Below are 16677 nucleotides of genomic sequence, written 5' to 3' on the forward strand. Positions count from 1 at the left end.
GAACGGACCTGGAGAACCAATGAAACCCTGCAGCAGCATCTGGTTGCCTCTCAAGAAGAAGTCATGGAACTTCGAGCTCGTCAAAGCGCTTGTGAACGACACCTTTAAGAAGTGATCCGTCAAATGAGAGACCTCAGTGTTCTCCCGAGGAATACTCATCGCTGTTAGAAGATGTCTAGTACATATTTATCTTTTGGGTTAAGGATTCGCCTTTAACATCTGTGCTCTAAGTAACACTTATCTGTAAAATATTCCTAACTTTTAGTACTCTAATTAGGAATCTACGAACCGTCAAACTTTCCATATGGTATGATGTAAGACCTACTGTTAGGTCGATTTTCCCTGAACTTATTACATCGGTAATACCAGTACTATTGACATCTATCTAATCTGTGGGAAAAATCTTTACACTTGTGTTTTCCTACTAATCTTCCTTGTTATGATCTCAAACACTCATTCAACTGTTGGGATATGGTTAGTTAGTCCATGTGTCACTCTCACCTTACTTACAAATTGATTCTTACCACTTTGCTTATCGTTATAAACTTATAGCTGAAAGATGCCTCCTCGCAAATATCCCCAGAATAACCCTACACCTCCATCGCCTCCTCGACCTCCGGTCATCGATATAGCAGCCCTAAATGTTGTCGTAGCTGCAGCGCGGCAACTGCCATGGCACAATATCACTCTACTGATGCCAGCAGAGGTGGAACACCTGTTAACTCTATTCCGGTTGAAACTCCTGTGCGCGCGAGAGAGTGCTCTTACAAGGATTTCACCAACTGCAAGCCGAAGTCCTTTCATGGGACAGGCGGAGTCATTGCCCTCTCGCAATGGTTCGAGAAGACTGAATCAGTCTTCGAAATTTGTTCATGCCCTGCTGCGAGCAAAGTCAAATATTCCGCATGCACGTTTGAAGGAAAGGCCCTGACGTGGTGGAACGGCCACGTTAAAGATCTAACCCTCATCGTAGCCAACGACACAAGCTGGGAAATGATGAAAGACCTCATGATTGAGGAATACTGCCCGAGGGGCGATATCGAGAAATTGGAGCAGGAGCTTTGGAGCCTGACCATGAAGGGCACCAACATTGTCGCTTATACTGCCAGATTCAGTGAACTGGTGGCCCTCTGCCCCAATATGGTTCCCACTGAGGCGAAAAAGATCGAAAGGTACATATGGGGGCTAGTGCCTCTGTATCAGGGGAATGTCCTATCATCAAACCCCGCTACCTTCGACAGTGCCAAGCGACTGGTACATCGACTCATTGACCATGGAGTCAAAACCCCTGCAACAACAACAACCCTAGCCATCTCGGAACCCTCCTAACCCACTGACACTAAGCGGAAGTTTTGGGAAGACAGGAAGAAACAACGAGCTGCTAAAAAGTAGCAAGTTGTGGCTGTTCATGCCGCGATAACCCCTGCTGCTGATATTGCTCCGGTGAGACAGTACGCTGGAAGTTTTCCTAAATGCAACAAATGCAACTTCCACCACAACGGCCCCTGCCGTGAAATGCGGTGCTCTAACTGCAACAGGAAAGGACACACCGTCCGTTTCTATAAATCCCCGGCGAGGCCGATCACCCAAGTCCCCGGCTCTGGCACGAGCCCAACCTACTATGGATGTGGAGAAGCAGGCCACTATAAGAGGGACTGCCCCAAAGCGAAGAATACTGGCGGAGCAGGGAGGGTACAGGCAATAGGCCATCGGGAAGCAGTTGGTGCCCCGACAGTGGTAACTGGTATGTTCCTCCTCGATAACTCCTATGCATGCATTCTGTTCGATAGTGGAGCGGAGCGAAGCTTCGTGAACCATAAATTTGCCCGGATGCTTAAACAACAACCACACACACTTAAAGAACAATTCACAGTAGAAATGGCTAATGGAAAAACAGAAAAAACCAATAGCATATACTTAGGATGTACCCTAACTCTAGATAACCATTCATTCCCAATCGACCTTATGCCGGTCTCGATTAAAAGCTTCGACATTATCATCAGCATGGATTGGTTGAGCCTTCATCGCACCAACATCATGTGCTTCGAGAAAGCAGTCCGTCTAAACCTCTCATCTAACGAAACTCTTATCGTCTACGGTGACAAACCCGGTGCGAGTCTCCGTATTATATCAAGTATTCAAGCACAGAAATATCTGCGTAAAGAATACCATGCATTCCTTGATAACATTGTCGACAAGAACCTCGAAACGAAAGAACTAAAGAACATTCCAGTAGTGAGCGACTTCCCTGACATTTTCCCAGAAGAGGTACAAGGATTACCTCCGCAACGAAAGGTCGAGTTCGGAATCGACTTAGTCCAAGGAGCTGTCCCAATAGCCAAGTCGCCCTACCGATTAGCACCAGCAGAGATGCAGGAACTATCCGATCAACTTAACGAACTGCTCAGCAAGGGTTTCATAAGACCAAGCTTCTCACCATGGGGAGCACCAGTCTTGTTTGTTAAGAAGAAAGACGGATCATTCCGTATGTGTATCGACTACAGGGAACTCAACAAACTGACGGTCAAGAATCGATACCCTCTGCCGCGCATAGACGATCTATTTGACCAACTGCAAGGGGCGAGTTACTTCTCCAAAATTGATCTGAGATCTGGATATCACCAGTTACGAGTACTAGAGGAGGATGTTCCAAAGACATCCTTCTGAACTCGTTACGGACACTACAAGTTTGTAGTAATGCCATTCGGATTGACCAATGCGCCTGCAGTTTTCATGGACCTGATGAACAGAGTATGCCGACCTTACTTGGATCAGTTCGTCATCGTTTTCATTGAAGACATCATGATCTACTCCCGATGTAAGGAAGAGCATGGCAATCACCTGCGTCAAGTTTTAGGAACTTTACGAACGGAGAAACTCTATGCAAAGTTCTCGAAATGTGAATTTTGGATCCGAAGAGTCGAATTCTTAGGACACGTGGTAAGCGAAGATGAAATCCACGTGGACCCATCCAAAATTAAAGCCATTGAGAACTGGTCAGCACCGAAGATGCCTACAGAAATTCGTCAATTTCTAGGCCTCGCTGGCTACTACCGCAGATTCATACAGAACTTCTCCCAAATAGCGAAACCTCTTACAACCCTGACCCAGAAAGGCGTGCCCTTTGACTGGGAAGAGAAACAAGAAAGAGCATTCCAAACGCTCAAACGAGCCTTGTGCACCGCACCAATACTATCTCTTCCTGCAGGGATAGAAGACTTCGTAGTCTATTGCGATGCATCGAACCAAAGGCTCGGGTGTGTTCTGATGTAGCGAGGTAAGGTCATCGCCTACGCTTCCAGATAGTTGAAGACACACGAAGTTAACTACACGACCCATGATCTTGAACTAGGAGCCGTGGTGTTTGCTCTGAAGATCTGGAGACATTACTTGTACGGGACGAAAAGCACTATATTTACCGACCACAAGAGTTTACAACACATATTCAATCAGAAGGAGCTCAACATGAGACAACGACGGTGGGTCGAGCTACTCAGTGACTACGAATGCGATATTCTTTATCATCCAGGTAAAGCCAACGTAGTAGCACACGCCCTAAGTCGGAAGGAATATTTTGGTTGCAGGGTCAAGTCATTGTCAATAACCATCCATTCACACTTGTCTAAACAAATTCAGGGGCCCAACTTGAAGCCATGAAACCTGAAAATGTGCCAAGTGAATCCCTCAGAGGAATAGACAAGAATTTAGAAGCCAAGGGTGACAGAGCTTTATATTTCATGGACCGGATCTGGACACCGAAACACGATGGTTTCCGAGACTTGGTCATGACCGAGGTGCACATCACTCGGTATTCCGTCCATCCAGGTTCAGATAAGATGTATCTAGATCTTAAAAAGCTATACTGGTGGCCTAATATGAAAGAAGAGATTGCTACCTTCGTAAGTAAATGCCTTACTTGCGCAAAGGTTAAGGTCGAGTACCAGAAGCCCTCCGGTTTGCGGCAACAACCAGAGATTCCAGAATGGAAGTGGGAGAGGATCACTATGGATTTCATAACCAAGTTGCCCAAGACAATGGGTGGACTTGACACCATATTGGCCATCGACGATAGATTGACCAAGTCTGCACACTTCCTGCCTATCAAAGAAACCGACAAGATGGAGAAGCTTACGAGAACATACATTAGGTAAATCGTATGGCTACATGGTGTACCTATATCCATTATCTCCGATAGAGATAGTAGATTCACCTCAAGATTCTGGCAATCACTACAACATTCCCTGGGAACAAGGCTAGACATGAGCACAACCTACCATCCACAGACCGACAGACAAAGTGAGAGAACAATCCAGACTTTAGAAGATATGTTGCGTGCTTGTGTAATTGACTTTGGAAAAGCGTGGGATACCCATTTACCCCTCGTCGAATTTTCCTACAACAATAGTTATCACACGAGCATAAAGGCAGCACCATTTGAAGCCCTCTACGGCCGAAAGTGCAGATCCCCTCTGTGCTGGGCTGAAGTGGGTGATACCCAATTAGCTAGGGGGAAGCTTCTGACAGTACTCTCACCGGTCCGGAGATCATTCGGGAAACGACAGAGAAAATCGTTCAGATTCGTGAACGATTGAAAGCCTCTAGAGACCGACAGAAGAGCTACGTTAACAAACGAAGAAAACCTTTGGAATTTCAGGTGGGAGACCGATTCCTTCTCAAAGTCTCACCTTGGAAGGGCTTTTTACACTTCGGAAAGCATGGGAAGCTTAATCCGAGGTACATAGGGCCTTTCGAGATTCTCGCAAGAGTCGGCCCAGTAGCTTACAAACTCGACCTACCCGACACACTTCGTAACGTACATTCTACATTCCACGTATCTAACTTGAAAAAGTGTCTGTCCGACGAGACTCTTGTAATCCCACTTGACGAGATCAAGATCAACGAGAGCCTCAACTTCGTGGAAGAACCTATAGAGATCATGGACCGTGAGGTCAAGCAGACATAACAAAGCCGTATCCCGATTGTCAAGGTTCGCTGGAACGCCAAGCGAGGACCGGAATTCACTTGGGAATGCGAGGATCAGATGAAACTAAAATACCCTCATCTCTTTGCTTAGTTATTTGTAACAACATTATTTGCTTAGACTTTAATTTCGGGATGAAATTCCCTTAACAGGGGGATGATGTGACAACCCGAAATTTTCTATTGGTCAAACCCTAAAAGTCAACCACTTCGTATCATGATTTAATATCATTATTTCTTATTTTTAAGAAATATAAAGTTCGTTTAATTATTTTATTTTTATTTTTAAACGAACAGATGAAAGAAAGTGTCGTCTTGGGTTTTTATTTTGAAAACCGCAAACACTTAGCGTATTAGAATCACCCGACTAAACTTTTATGTTTTGGGTTTAGGAATCACCCAAAAAACGTAAACTCATGCCTATGTATGAGTTTACTCCCCAATAAACTAGTCATTGTGTTTACTCCCCAAATAGTGAAAAGAGTAAATTCCCAAAAACTCTCTCAACTATCATCCAACATTTAATTCCAAAACTCCGATCTTGTAAGTGTTCTAACCATTTCAAGCTAGTAAAACACTTACTCTAGTGTTTGTGCATCTATTCATCCATTCATCTCCGGTTTTTGTTTAGATTTTCCAAAACACCAAGAACACACACTAAGTGTTCTTGGCCGTTTTAGCTTGAATCAAGCACCATTATAGTAACTACTCTCATCCTTAAGTGCTTGTAAGCTAGTATATCAAACAAACATCAAGGAAATCAGCCAAGAACACCATGATTGAGGTGTTCACGGTCCAAGAAGATGCTTGGACCGCAAACACCATAAAGTCCCTCAAATTTGGCTTAAGTCCCATTTTAAGCCCTAGTTTGAAGCCCTAGACTTACCTTAACATATTTGAACCTTCCATTGATATGTTTAAGCTTTGAAAAACATCAAACACCACAAAATATAGGTGTTTAGGGTCTAAGGATGCCCCAAAACCGTAAACACCCAAAAAGGTGTTTAAATGAGTTATATTCCTTTCTTAACCCTAAAGACTAACTTAGATGTTTACCTAGTTGTGATAAGGACTTAAAACAATGGAAATACCACTTCCCATAAGGGTTTACGGTAGTAAACCCAAGGGAAAATACCCTTACACCGTAAACACCTCAAGGAGGGTGTTTTGTGGTATTTATCCATTCCAAGAGCTAAACCACTTAGCAAGGTTACTTCTATGGACTTGTTAAACTCCAAAACAACTCATGGATTACAATTTTTGGAGTTTGGACCATAAACCCTAGATTTTACTGTCGTAAACTCCAAGGGTAAAGGTCATTTAGACTGTAAACTCCCAAGGATTTTACCCTTGGACCCCAAACACCTTAGTTATGCCCTACTAGCACGCGGATGCAAACCTTGTGAACTTTAACACTTGAAACAAAGTGTTTTCAGGTTCTAGAGTGTCCCAAATCATATTATTAGTCATAATAAGGCTAGTTAGTTAGACATATGTTCTTTATATGATAACTAGACTTGTGCGTGTGTACAAGTCTCCATTTGCCACCTAGCACGGTATCCGATACTTCAATCCAATCCACTCACCACAAGTGAGTTCATACCCCTTTAATTAACCTTTGAAATGCTTTTAAATTTTTTAAATACTTTATGGGGGGATACAACTTAAATACTTATAGTTATTACATAAATCAAATGTGATTACATTAATCACATGCGATTAATAACTAGAAAACCAATGATTTTATCACTGTTGTAACTGTTTATCAAACTGTTTTACTTCAAAATGTTTTACAAACTCTTTTACTTATCAAATGCTTTTATTAAACCTTGTTTTACTTCTTATAAATTGCATGCCCATATATGTATAGATATATAAGAAATGTTTAAAGGGCTTAGGAAGGCCATCCGCCCTATTTCCTTTTTCTCGATTTGGATGTGGTCTGGTGGGATTTCGGGTAACAGTCCGAAGGTCATTTTAATATTAATTATATATCAATTGTACATATATAGACATAAAAAGCACTTCAATATTCATGCGTATTAGTTACATCATTAGTAAGTTACCATCGGGGTAAAACAGGATCATACTACTACAATTTCTAGATCAATGAGTCAGTTCATTTATGAGTTAATACTTATTACTATGAGAACATATACATTACCTTACTATGAGTACATATACAACTATACTATAAAGAGAACATATACAACTATACTGTAACGACCCGTTCCCGGTATGTTGATTTATTGGTAATTATAGTGAGTTTTTCAAGAGGGACTCGGTGAGTTCTAGCCTGACTCGGCGAGTAGGGTCGCGCCTGAGGGCACGCGTGAGCCGGGGACTCGGCGAGTCCATATCCCTGACTCGGCGAGTCCATCTGTCTGGGTGAAACCCTAAAATCCCCGGGTTGCCCACTATTTATACCACCTTATAGCCCCCATCCTCGCCTCCCTCACCCTGAGAACGCAGTGTTAGAACCCTAAACCTCCCTTGAAGAGCTTATATGTGTTTTGGTGCCATTTTGTGAAGGTGTGAAGAAGGAGAAGAAGGAAGAAGCAAGGAGAAGTGTTGTAGTGCAAAGATCCAAGGCCAAATCAGAGTTAATTGAGGTATTTTCGGAGTTCCATCTTGTTATATGCTTTAAACTTCCATTAGAGCTCTCCTAAGAGCTAGTTGATGCTTGTTCTAAGCCTTACACTTGCATGAACGTCTTATTAAGTCGAAATAGCTGTGGATCTTAATGTTGGGGTGTTGTAGAGCCCAGATCTACTGTCTTTTTGGAGTTATATTGCATGATAACCATAGATCTACCCATTTTATGCATCTTTTAGCCTTATTTCCCTTATTTATGAGGTTGTGCACGTAAAGTTGGAAACTTTACGTGGTAAATCAGCTTATTGGACTCAGATCTATCAACTGTATGCATTGGATTCAAACAAAATCGAGTAAAAATCAGTTGCATGGCGGCAACTCGGCGAGTCCCGAGTTCTTCAGTTTTATCAGTGTCGAGTGGACGAGGTGAGTTAGAGAGTGGACTCAGCGAGTTGAGGGTGAACTCAGTGATGGAGGGACTCGGCGAGTTGTTCATCAACTCGGCGAGTCCAAGGCAATCTTCTTGGGATCAAGAACAACTCGTCGAGTCTGTTCATACGACTCGGCGAGTCGGATGAAGATTGTTTGAGTTCTTGGATCAAGAGGGTACTCGTCGAGTCGATGCCAGACTCGACGAGTAGCAGTGAGTAAAAGTGAAAAGTGAGAGTAGGACTCAGCGAGTTGGGTGGCCCAACTCGGCGAGTCAGCCCAAAGGAGAGTTGACTTTGACCGAGGGTAAAAGAGTTATTTTACCCCAAGCGCAGTGTTTAGTATTTGATTGAGTGTGTTTATGGACTTATAGCCGAGGAGATTCAGGAGCAGCCGCCGTTAGCTTTCCGAGCCACACACTCAGCAGCCAGCTTACGAGGTGAGTTTCCTTCCAGTAGGAACGGGTCTAAGGCCACAATGCCAGCCCGTTCAGTTAGCAGTAGTTTCCGGATTTAGGTCCGATGCAGTAGTTAGTATGTTCGATGCCTTCGTGGTTCGAACAGGATTTGTGTGCTATGTTTTATGTGTTAAGTATTATGTGTTCCGGGCCACGGCCCGATGTGGCATGTCGTATATGTGTTATGCTAATTGATGTGTTATGCTATGCCATGTTTAGTCAGTCAGTTCCGGACTTCGGTCCGATGCAGTTAGTTATGGACTTCGGTTCGATGCAGAGGACAAGGTCCCAGTCAGTTCCGGACTTCGGTCCGATGCAGTTAGTTCCGGACTTCGGTCCGATGCAGGGGACAACGTCCCAGTCAGTTCCGGACTTCGGTCCGATGCAGTTAGTTCCGGACTTCGGTCCGATGCAGGGGACAAGGTCCCAGTCAGTTCCGGACTTCGGTCCGATGCAGTTAGTTCCGGACCTCGGTCCGATGCAGGGGACAAGGTCCCAGACAGTTCCGGACTTCGGTCTGATGCAGTTCCGGGCTTCGGCCCGGTGCAGTGGGCAAGGCCCAATATGTGTTTATGTGTTATTCTATGGTATGTGGTAGTTTGGGGGAGCTCACTAAGCTTCGTGCTTACAGTTTTAGTTTGGTTTCAGGTACTTCCGCAAGCAAAGGGAAGAGCTCGGGGTGACAACATCGCACACACCACAGCATAGCTTTTATCCTGGGGATGTCTCTTGATGTTTGGATTGATGTAGTATGATACAGTTTTCCGCACAATATTTTATTATGTTTTGGGGATACATCGCATATGTTTTATGTTATGATACTTATATTATGGTTTTGATTACATGGAAAAACGAAAATTTTTGGGTCGTGTTTTTGGGTCATTTCAAGTTGGTATCAGAGCCCTGGTTTGAGGGATTCGGATACACTTCCGGGTGTATCTGAACTCAAACTAAGGGAAATAAAAGATTTTAGTAAAATAAAAATGTGTTACAAAAAGAATTTTGAAAGCACTTAGAAAGAAAGAATTGTTTTTAACAAGATAGAGGTGTGTGCATGCGGTCAGCCGAGCTCAAGTAAGTACTCCCAAATTACCCATACAAGTTATTTGTTCAGTTTCAGTTTCAGTAGAACAACATGCTAGTATAGGGCTAAGGATCTAGGAGAATGCCTTATGTGCCTGCTTATGTGTTACATCTTTATGAGTATTGCATGCTAGAATTGAGTAGACAACAGTAGGATAGCCTGTTTAGGTTATGGAGCTTAGCATCCTATGCTAGGGCAGTTTCTTGTTATAAGAATAGTTTTGCCTGAGTATGTTTCCCTTGTCCGAATGTTGCTTGCTTCGTGCTTGGTGGGGTTCTGAGTAGTGGGAGTTAGCCATTAGGTGAACACGTCACACCACATGTGATCAGGTTTGAATAATCCCAGAGTGATGGAACTGGCCCTATTGTGCAGCTCTTGTTTGAGTCCAACCGTTGTAGGGAAGGATCTTTTACTTGAAGGATTATCTGATCCTCATCACATGTGATGGTGTTTAGGTGGTGGCTAACTGGCATTATGAGGAGACCTACAGCAGCTGAGGACCAGTCGTGTTGAGCTTGAAGTTTCCCTAGGGCAAGCCTAGGATGAGAGTAGCAGAGAATGGCAGTAGTAGAAGTGACTTGGTGGAGTCAAGACAGTTCTTGAGGAAAGTACGGATAGATGTGGAAGGTAGTAGGGTCCCATACTACTGAAAGCAGAGGATCCGTACTCGAATTAAGGAAGGCCAAGACAGGACCAGGAAGCTAGTAGTAGTATCATGGTCCCTTGAGATATTTCAGTGTTCTGATGTTGTTATGATATGTTTCAGAATGGTAGTTTTGCATCTGAGGCCAGCAGCCGGCAGTTCAGATGCCGGAGGGGGATCAGGATCGGGATCAGGCCCGAAGGCCGGGCAGATGGATGAGCAGACTAGGGAGTTCCTTTCTTCTGAGGTTACCCGCATCATACTAGAGAAGACTCCTGTGATCTTCGATTCGATCAAGGAGGGTATTTTAGAGCTGATGGATGAGAGATTGGGTACTTTCCGTGCTGAGATGGCGGCCCTGATGGGGTCGCGCACACTTACATTCAGGGAGTTCAGGGCATGCGGGGCTCCAGACTATCATGGGGCGCGGGACCCCATAGCGAGTACTAGATGGTTGGCGGATGTGGCCAATGCTTTCCGCACTAGCAGGTGTCCCGAGGGGGACAAGGTCAGATTGGCATCCTGTCTTCTGAAGGACAGGGCACGGGATTGGTGGGAGGAGGTCGGACATGCCATCGGGGATGATGCGGCATTGGATGCCATGACCTAGGCTGATTTCTCTACCAGGTTCAGGGCGGAGTTTGCACCAGTCATTGAGGTACAGCAGTTAGCTAGGGAGTTTCAGAACCTTACCCAGACTATAGAGACAGTGGCAGAGATCACCGCCAAGTTCAGGGAGAGGGCCTTTCTTGTTCCTCAGTATGCAGCCGATGAGGAGATGAAGAAGGCCTGTTATCATGAGATGTTGCGGAGTGACATTCGCATGTTTGTGAGCCGGTCCAGTTGTAAAACATTGGACGACATGATTGCCAGAGCTAGAGAGAGGGAGATTGATCTCGAGATGGAGAAGAAGAGGAAACCGGAGGCGTTTTCGGGTTCAGGCAGTGTGGGCAAAAAGCCCAAGGTTTCAGATCACAGGTCTAGGGGTCAGCAGAGCCACGGTCGGTGTGGCAAGTGTGGGAGATTGCACGAGGGGGCGTGCAAGGCAGGGAGTTCCGGCTGCTACAAGTGCGGTCGGACTGGGCATTTGAGTAGGGATTGTACGGCCCCTGCTATTACGGTTACAGCATCAGATCTGATTTGCTTTCAGTGCAATCAGAGGGGACATAAAAGGTCCCAGTGTCCCAGTTTAGCTGCAGCAGGGAAGGTGGTTGCACCTGCCCCTGCCACCTTGAGGATTACGGATGGCCGGCAGGGCCGAGATGATGCGTCGGTGGCGAAGAGCAGGGCATTTCAGATGACAGCAGAGGAGGCGCGAGCGACTCCTGATGTGGTGACGGGTATGAATCTTCCCTTCATCTTTAATTGTTATTATATCGTTTGAATATTACTTGATGATATGTTTTATTTAGGGTCGTTCTCGGTGAACGGCATCCCTGCTTTGGTATTGTTCGATTCGGGGGCTACCCGATCATTTGTATCGCTTGCGCTTAGCAAGAGATTTAGCAGAGCTCCAGGGGAGCTGGATTGTCCACTAGAGGTTGAGATAGCAGATGATAGGACCGTGAGGGTCGGAAGAGTACATAGAGGGTGTTCCCTTCAGATATTTGATGAGCAGTTTTCAGTGGACCTGGTTCCTATTCCCCTGCGTGGGAATAAAGTTATTGTGGGCATGGATTGGTTGAGCCCCAATGGGGCGGTGATTGATTGTGAGCTTCAGCTAGTGAGGGTTCGCACTCCCAGTGGGGGAGAGATAGTGATTCAGGGCGAGAGGCCCCAGCGAGGACCGATCTTTTGTTCCGCCGCAAGGGCGAGGCGCTATGTTCAGCAGGGTTGCGCCGGTTTTGTAGCTTACGTCTTGGATGCCCGGGAGAAGGGCAAGACGACGATTGATGATGTTCCTATTGTTCGTGACTACCCGGATGTGTTTCCCGAGTATTTGCCGGGGATACCTCCAGAGAGGCAGGTTGAGTTCAGGATCGACCTAGTTCCTGGTGCGGCTCCGATAGCCAAAGCACCGTATCGACTTGCTCCCCCTGAGATGCAGGAGTTGTCTACACGGCTTCAGGAGCTGTTAGACAAGGGTTTCATTCAGCCGAGCAGTTCGCCTTGGGGAGCGCCGATCTTATTTGTGAGGAAGAAGGATGGGTCGCATCGTATGTGCATTGATTATCGGGAGTTGAACAAAGTAACAGTGAAGAACCGTTACCCACTTCTGAGGATAGATGACTTGTTTGATCAGCTTCAGGGAGCATCTTGGTTCTCCAAGATCGATCTACGCTCCGGTTATCATCAGATGAGGGTTAGAGATGAGGATGTACAGAAGACTGCTTTCAGGACCCGGTATGGTCATTATGAGTTCGTGGTGATGCCATTTGGGCTCACCAATGCCCCAGCCGCATTCATGGATCTCATGAACCGCGTGTGCAGACCGATGCTGGATCGGTCAGTGATAGTGTTCATAGATGACATCTTGGTGTATTCCAAGACACAGGGGCAGCACGAGGAGCACCTGCGGGAGGTGTTGGAGACTTTGAGGAGGGAGAGACTTTTCGCAAAGTTCTCCAAGTGTGAGTTCTGGTTGCGCGAGGTGCAGTTTCTTGGTCATCTCGTCAACCAGAAGGGTATTTTGGTAGATCCAGCCAAGATTGAGGCTGTGATGCAGTGGGAGGTCCCGAGGTCTCCATCTGAGATTCAGAGCTTCCTGGGGTTGGCAGGGTATTATCGGAGATTTATTCAGGACTTCTCCAAGATAGCAGTGCCGCTCACCCGACTAACCAAGAAGTCGGTGGTTTTTCGTTGGGGGCCTGAGCAGCAGGCGGCGTTCGAGACTCTCATGCAGAGATTGTGCGAGGCTCCGATCCTTACCTTGCCAGAAGGAGTAGAGGATTTCGTAGTCTATTGTGATGCATCGATCACAGGTATGGGAGCAGTATTGATGCAGCGAGGCCATGTAGTAGCTTATGCCTTGAGACAGTTGAAGCCTCACGAGGCTAATTATCCTACCCACGATTTGGAGCTGGGGGCAGTTGTGTTTCCCCTCAAGATTTGGAGACATTACCTTTATGGGGTCCGCTGTACTATATACACGGATCACAAGAGTTTGAGATATCTTATGGATCAGCCGAGTTTGAACATGAGGCAGAGGAGATGGTTAGACGTGTTGAAGGACTATGACTGTGAGATCCTTTATCATCCAGGGAAGGCCAATGTGGTGGCCGACGCCCTGAGCCGCAAGGTGTCGACGGCCCCTATCAGAGATCTGTGTATGTGGATGACAGTGATCACTCCGTTGTTGGAGCGGATCAAGGAGGCTCAGATGGAGGGCCTCAAGGAGGAGAGGCAGAAGTGTGAGAGGATAGTAGGCCGAGTAGCTTCATTTGATTACGACAGTCGGGGTTTGTTGACGCTTCATGGTAGGATATGGGTACCGTACTGGGGTGGGGTACGGCAAGTATTGATGGACGAGGCTAATAAGTCTCGATTTTCTATCCACCCAGGAGCGACGAAGATGTATCGAGATCTTCGATCTGATTATTGGTGGCCCTGCATGAAGCGAGATGTCACTTGGTATGTGGAGAGATGTTTGACCTGTCGGAAGGTCAAGGCGGAGCACCAGAGACCTCACGGCAAGATGAAGCCGTTAGACATTCCCGTGTGGAAATGGGAGGACATCACCATGGATTTTGTCACCAAACTTCCCAGGACCGCACGCGGGGTGGTAGTGGATCGGTTGACGAAGAGTGCTCATTTTATTCCGATTCAGGAGAGTATATCGGCGGAAAAGTTAGCCGATATCTATGTGCGAGAGATTGTGGCACGTCATGGAGTGCCAGTATCGGTGGTGTCGGACCGAGATGTTCGTTTCACGTCCAGATTCTGGAAGCGGTTCCACGACGAGATGGGTACTCGTCTCCATTTCAGCACCGCTTTTCATCCTCAGACTGACGGGCAGAGCGAGAGGACGATTCAGACTCTCGAGGACATGCTTAGGGCATGTGTTCTAGATTTTGGGGGCAGTTGGGATACGTATCTTCCGTTAGCGGAATTCTCGTATAACAACAGTTATCATGCGAGCATCGATCGACCTCCTTTTGAGATGTTATATGGCAGGAAGTGCAGGACCCCGATTTGTTGGGGCGAGGTCGGTCAGCGAGTCATCGGGAGCACCGAAGTGGTGCTCAAGACGACTGTGTTGATCCAGCAGGTCCGTAGTAGGCTGTAGACTGTGCAGAGTCGGCAGAAGAGCTACGCCGACAGGAGGCGTTCGGACTTGGAGTTCCAGGTGGGCGACATGGTTCTTCTGAAAGTCTCACCTTGGAAAGGTGTCATTAGGTTCCGGAAGAGGGGCAAATTGGGCCCCAGATTTATTAGTCCTTTCAGGGTTTTGGCCCGGGTTGGTCGGGTTGCTTATCGGTTAGATCTCCCTGAGGAGCTTAGTCAGATACACAACACCTTCCGCGTGTCGCAGTTGAGGAAGTGTTTGGTGGATGAGACAGCAGTCGTTCCCTTAGAGGACATTCAGGTTGATAGCGGCCTAAATTATATCGAGAAGCCGGTCGCGATTCTGGAACGGAAGACCAAGACCTTGAGGAACAAGGTAATTAAGCTAGTAAAGGTGCAGTGGCAGCACCGGAAGGGGTCTGAATGGACGTGGGAGGCTGAAGGGGAAATGAGAGCGCACTACCCGGAGTTATTTGCAGATCCAGCCGTAGCAGACTTCGAGGACGAAGTCTGAGACAAGTGGGGGAGAATTGTAACGACCCGTTCCCGGTATGTTGATTTATTGGTAATTATAGTGAGTTTTTCAAGAGGGACTCGGCGATTTCTAGCCTGACTCGCCAAGTAGGGTCGCTCCTGAGGGCACGCGTGAGCCGGGGACTCGGCGAGTCCATATCCCTGACTCGACGAGTCCATCTGTCTGGGGGAAACCCTAAAATCCCCGGGTTGCCCACTATTTATACCACCTTATAGCCCCCATCCTCGCCTCCCTCACCCTGAGAACGTAGTGTTAGAACCCTAAACCTCCCTTGAAGAGCTTATATGTGTTTTGGTGCCATTTTGTGAAGGTGTGAAGAAGGAGAAGAAGGAAGAAGCAAGGAGAAGTGTTGTAGTGCAAAGATCCAAGGCCAAATCAGAGTTAATTGAGGTATTTTCGGAGTTCCATCTTGTTATATGCTTTAAACTTCCATTAGAGCTCTCCTAAGAGCTAGTTGATGCTTGTTCTAAGCCTTACACTTGCATGAACGTCTTATTAAGTTGAAATAGCTGCGGATCTGAATGTTGGGGTGTTGTAGAGCCCAGATCTACTGTCTTTTTGGAGTTATATTGCATGATAACCATAGATCTACCCATTTTATGCATCTTTTAGCCTTATTTCCCTTATTCATGAGGTTGTGCACGTAAAGTTGGAAACTTTACGTGGTAAATCAGCTTATTGGACTCAGATCTATCAATTGTATGCATTGGATTCAAACAAAATCGAGTAAAAATCAGTTGCATGGCGGCAACTCGGCGAGTCGGAAGAACGACTCGACGAGTTGGGTCGCGAGTCCCGGGTTCTTCAGTTTTATCAGTGTCGAGTGGACGAGGTGAGTTAGAGAGTGGACTCAGCGAGTTGAGGGTGAACTCAGTGATGGAGGGACTCGGCGAGTTGTTCATCAACTCGGCGAGTCCAAGGCAATCTTCTTGGGATCAAGAACAACTCGTCGAGTTTGTTCATACGACTCGGCGAGTCGGATGAAGATTATTTGAGTTCTTGGATCAAGAGGGTACTCGTCGAGTCGATACCAGACTCGACGAGTAGCAGTGAGTAAAAGTGAAAAGTGAGAGTAGGACTCGGCGAGTTGGGTGGCCCAACTCGGCGAGTCAGCCCAAAGGAGAGTTGACTTTGACCGAGGGTAAAAGAGTCATTTTACCCCAAGCGCAGTGTTTAGTATTTGATTGAGTGTGTTTTTGGACTTGTAGCCGAGGAGATTTAGGAGCAGCCGCCGTTAGCTTTCCGAGCCACACACTCAGCAGCCAGCTTACGAGGTGAGTTTCCTTCTAGTAGGAACGGGTCTAAGGCCACAATGCCGGCCCGTTCAGTTAGCAGTAGTTTCCGGATTTAGGTCCGATGCAGTAGTTAGTATGTTCGATGCCTTCGTGGTTCGAACAGGATTTGTGTGCTATGTTTTATGTGTTAAGTATTATGTGTTCCGGGCCACGGCCCGATGTGGCATGTCGTATATGTGTTATGCTAATTGATGTGTTATGCTATGCCATGTTCAGTCAGTCAGTTCCGGACTTCGGTCCGATGCAGTTAGTTCCGGACTTCGGTCCGATGCAGGGGACAAGGTTCCAGTCAGTTCCGGACTTCGGTTCGATGCAGTTAGTTCCGGACTTCGGTCCGATGCAGGGGACAAGGTCCCAGTCAGTTCCGGACTTCGGTCCGATGCAGTTAGTTCCGGACTTCGGTCCGATGCAGGGGACAAGGTCCCAGTCAGTTCC

The sequence above is a fragment of the Lactuca saligna genome, chromosome 5, assembly GCF_052625555.1.
Source record: "Lactuca saligna cultivar CGN05327 chromosome 5, ASM5262555v1, whole genome shotgun sequence".
Taxonomy (NCBI): Eukaryota; Viridiplantae; Streptophyta; class Magnoliopsida; order Asterales; family Asteraceae; genus Lactuca; species Lactuca saligna.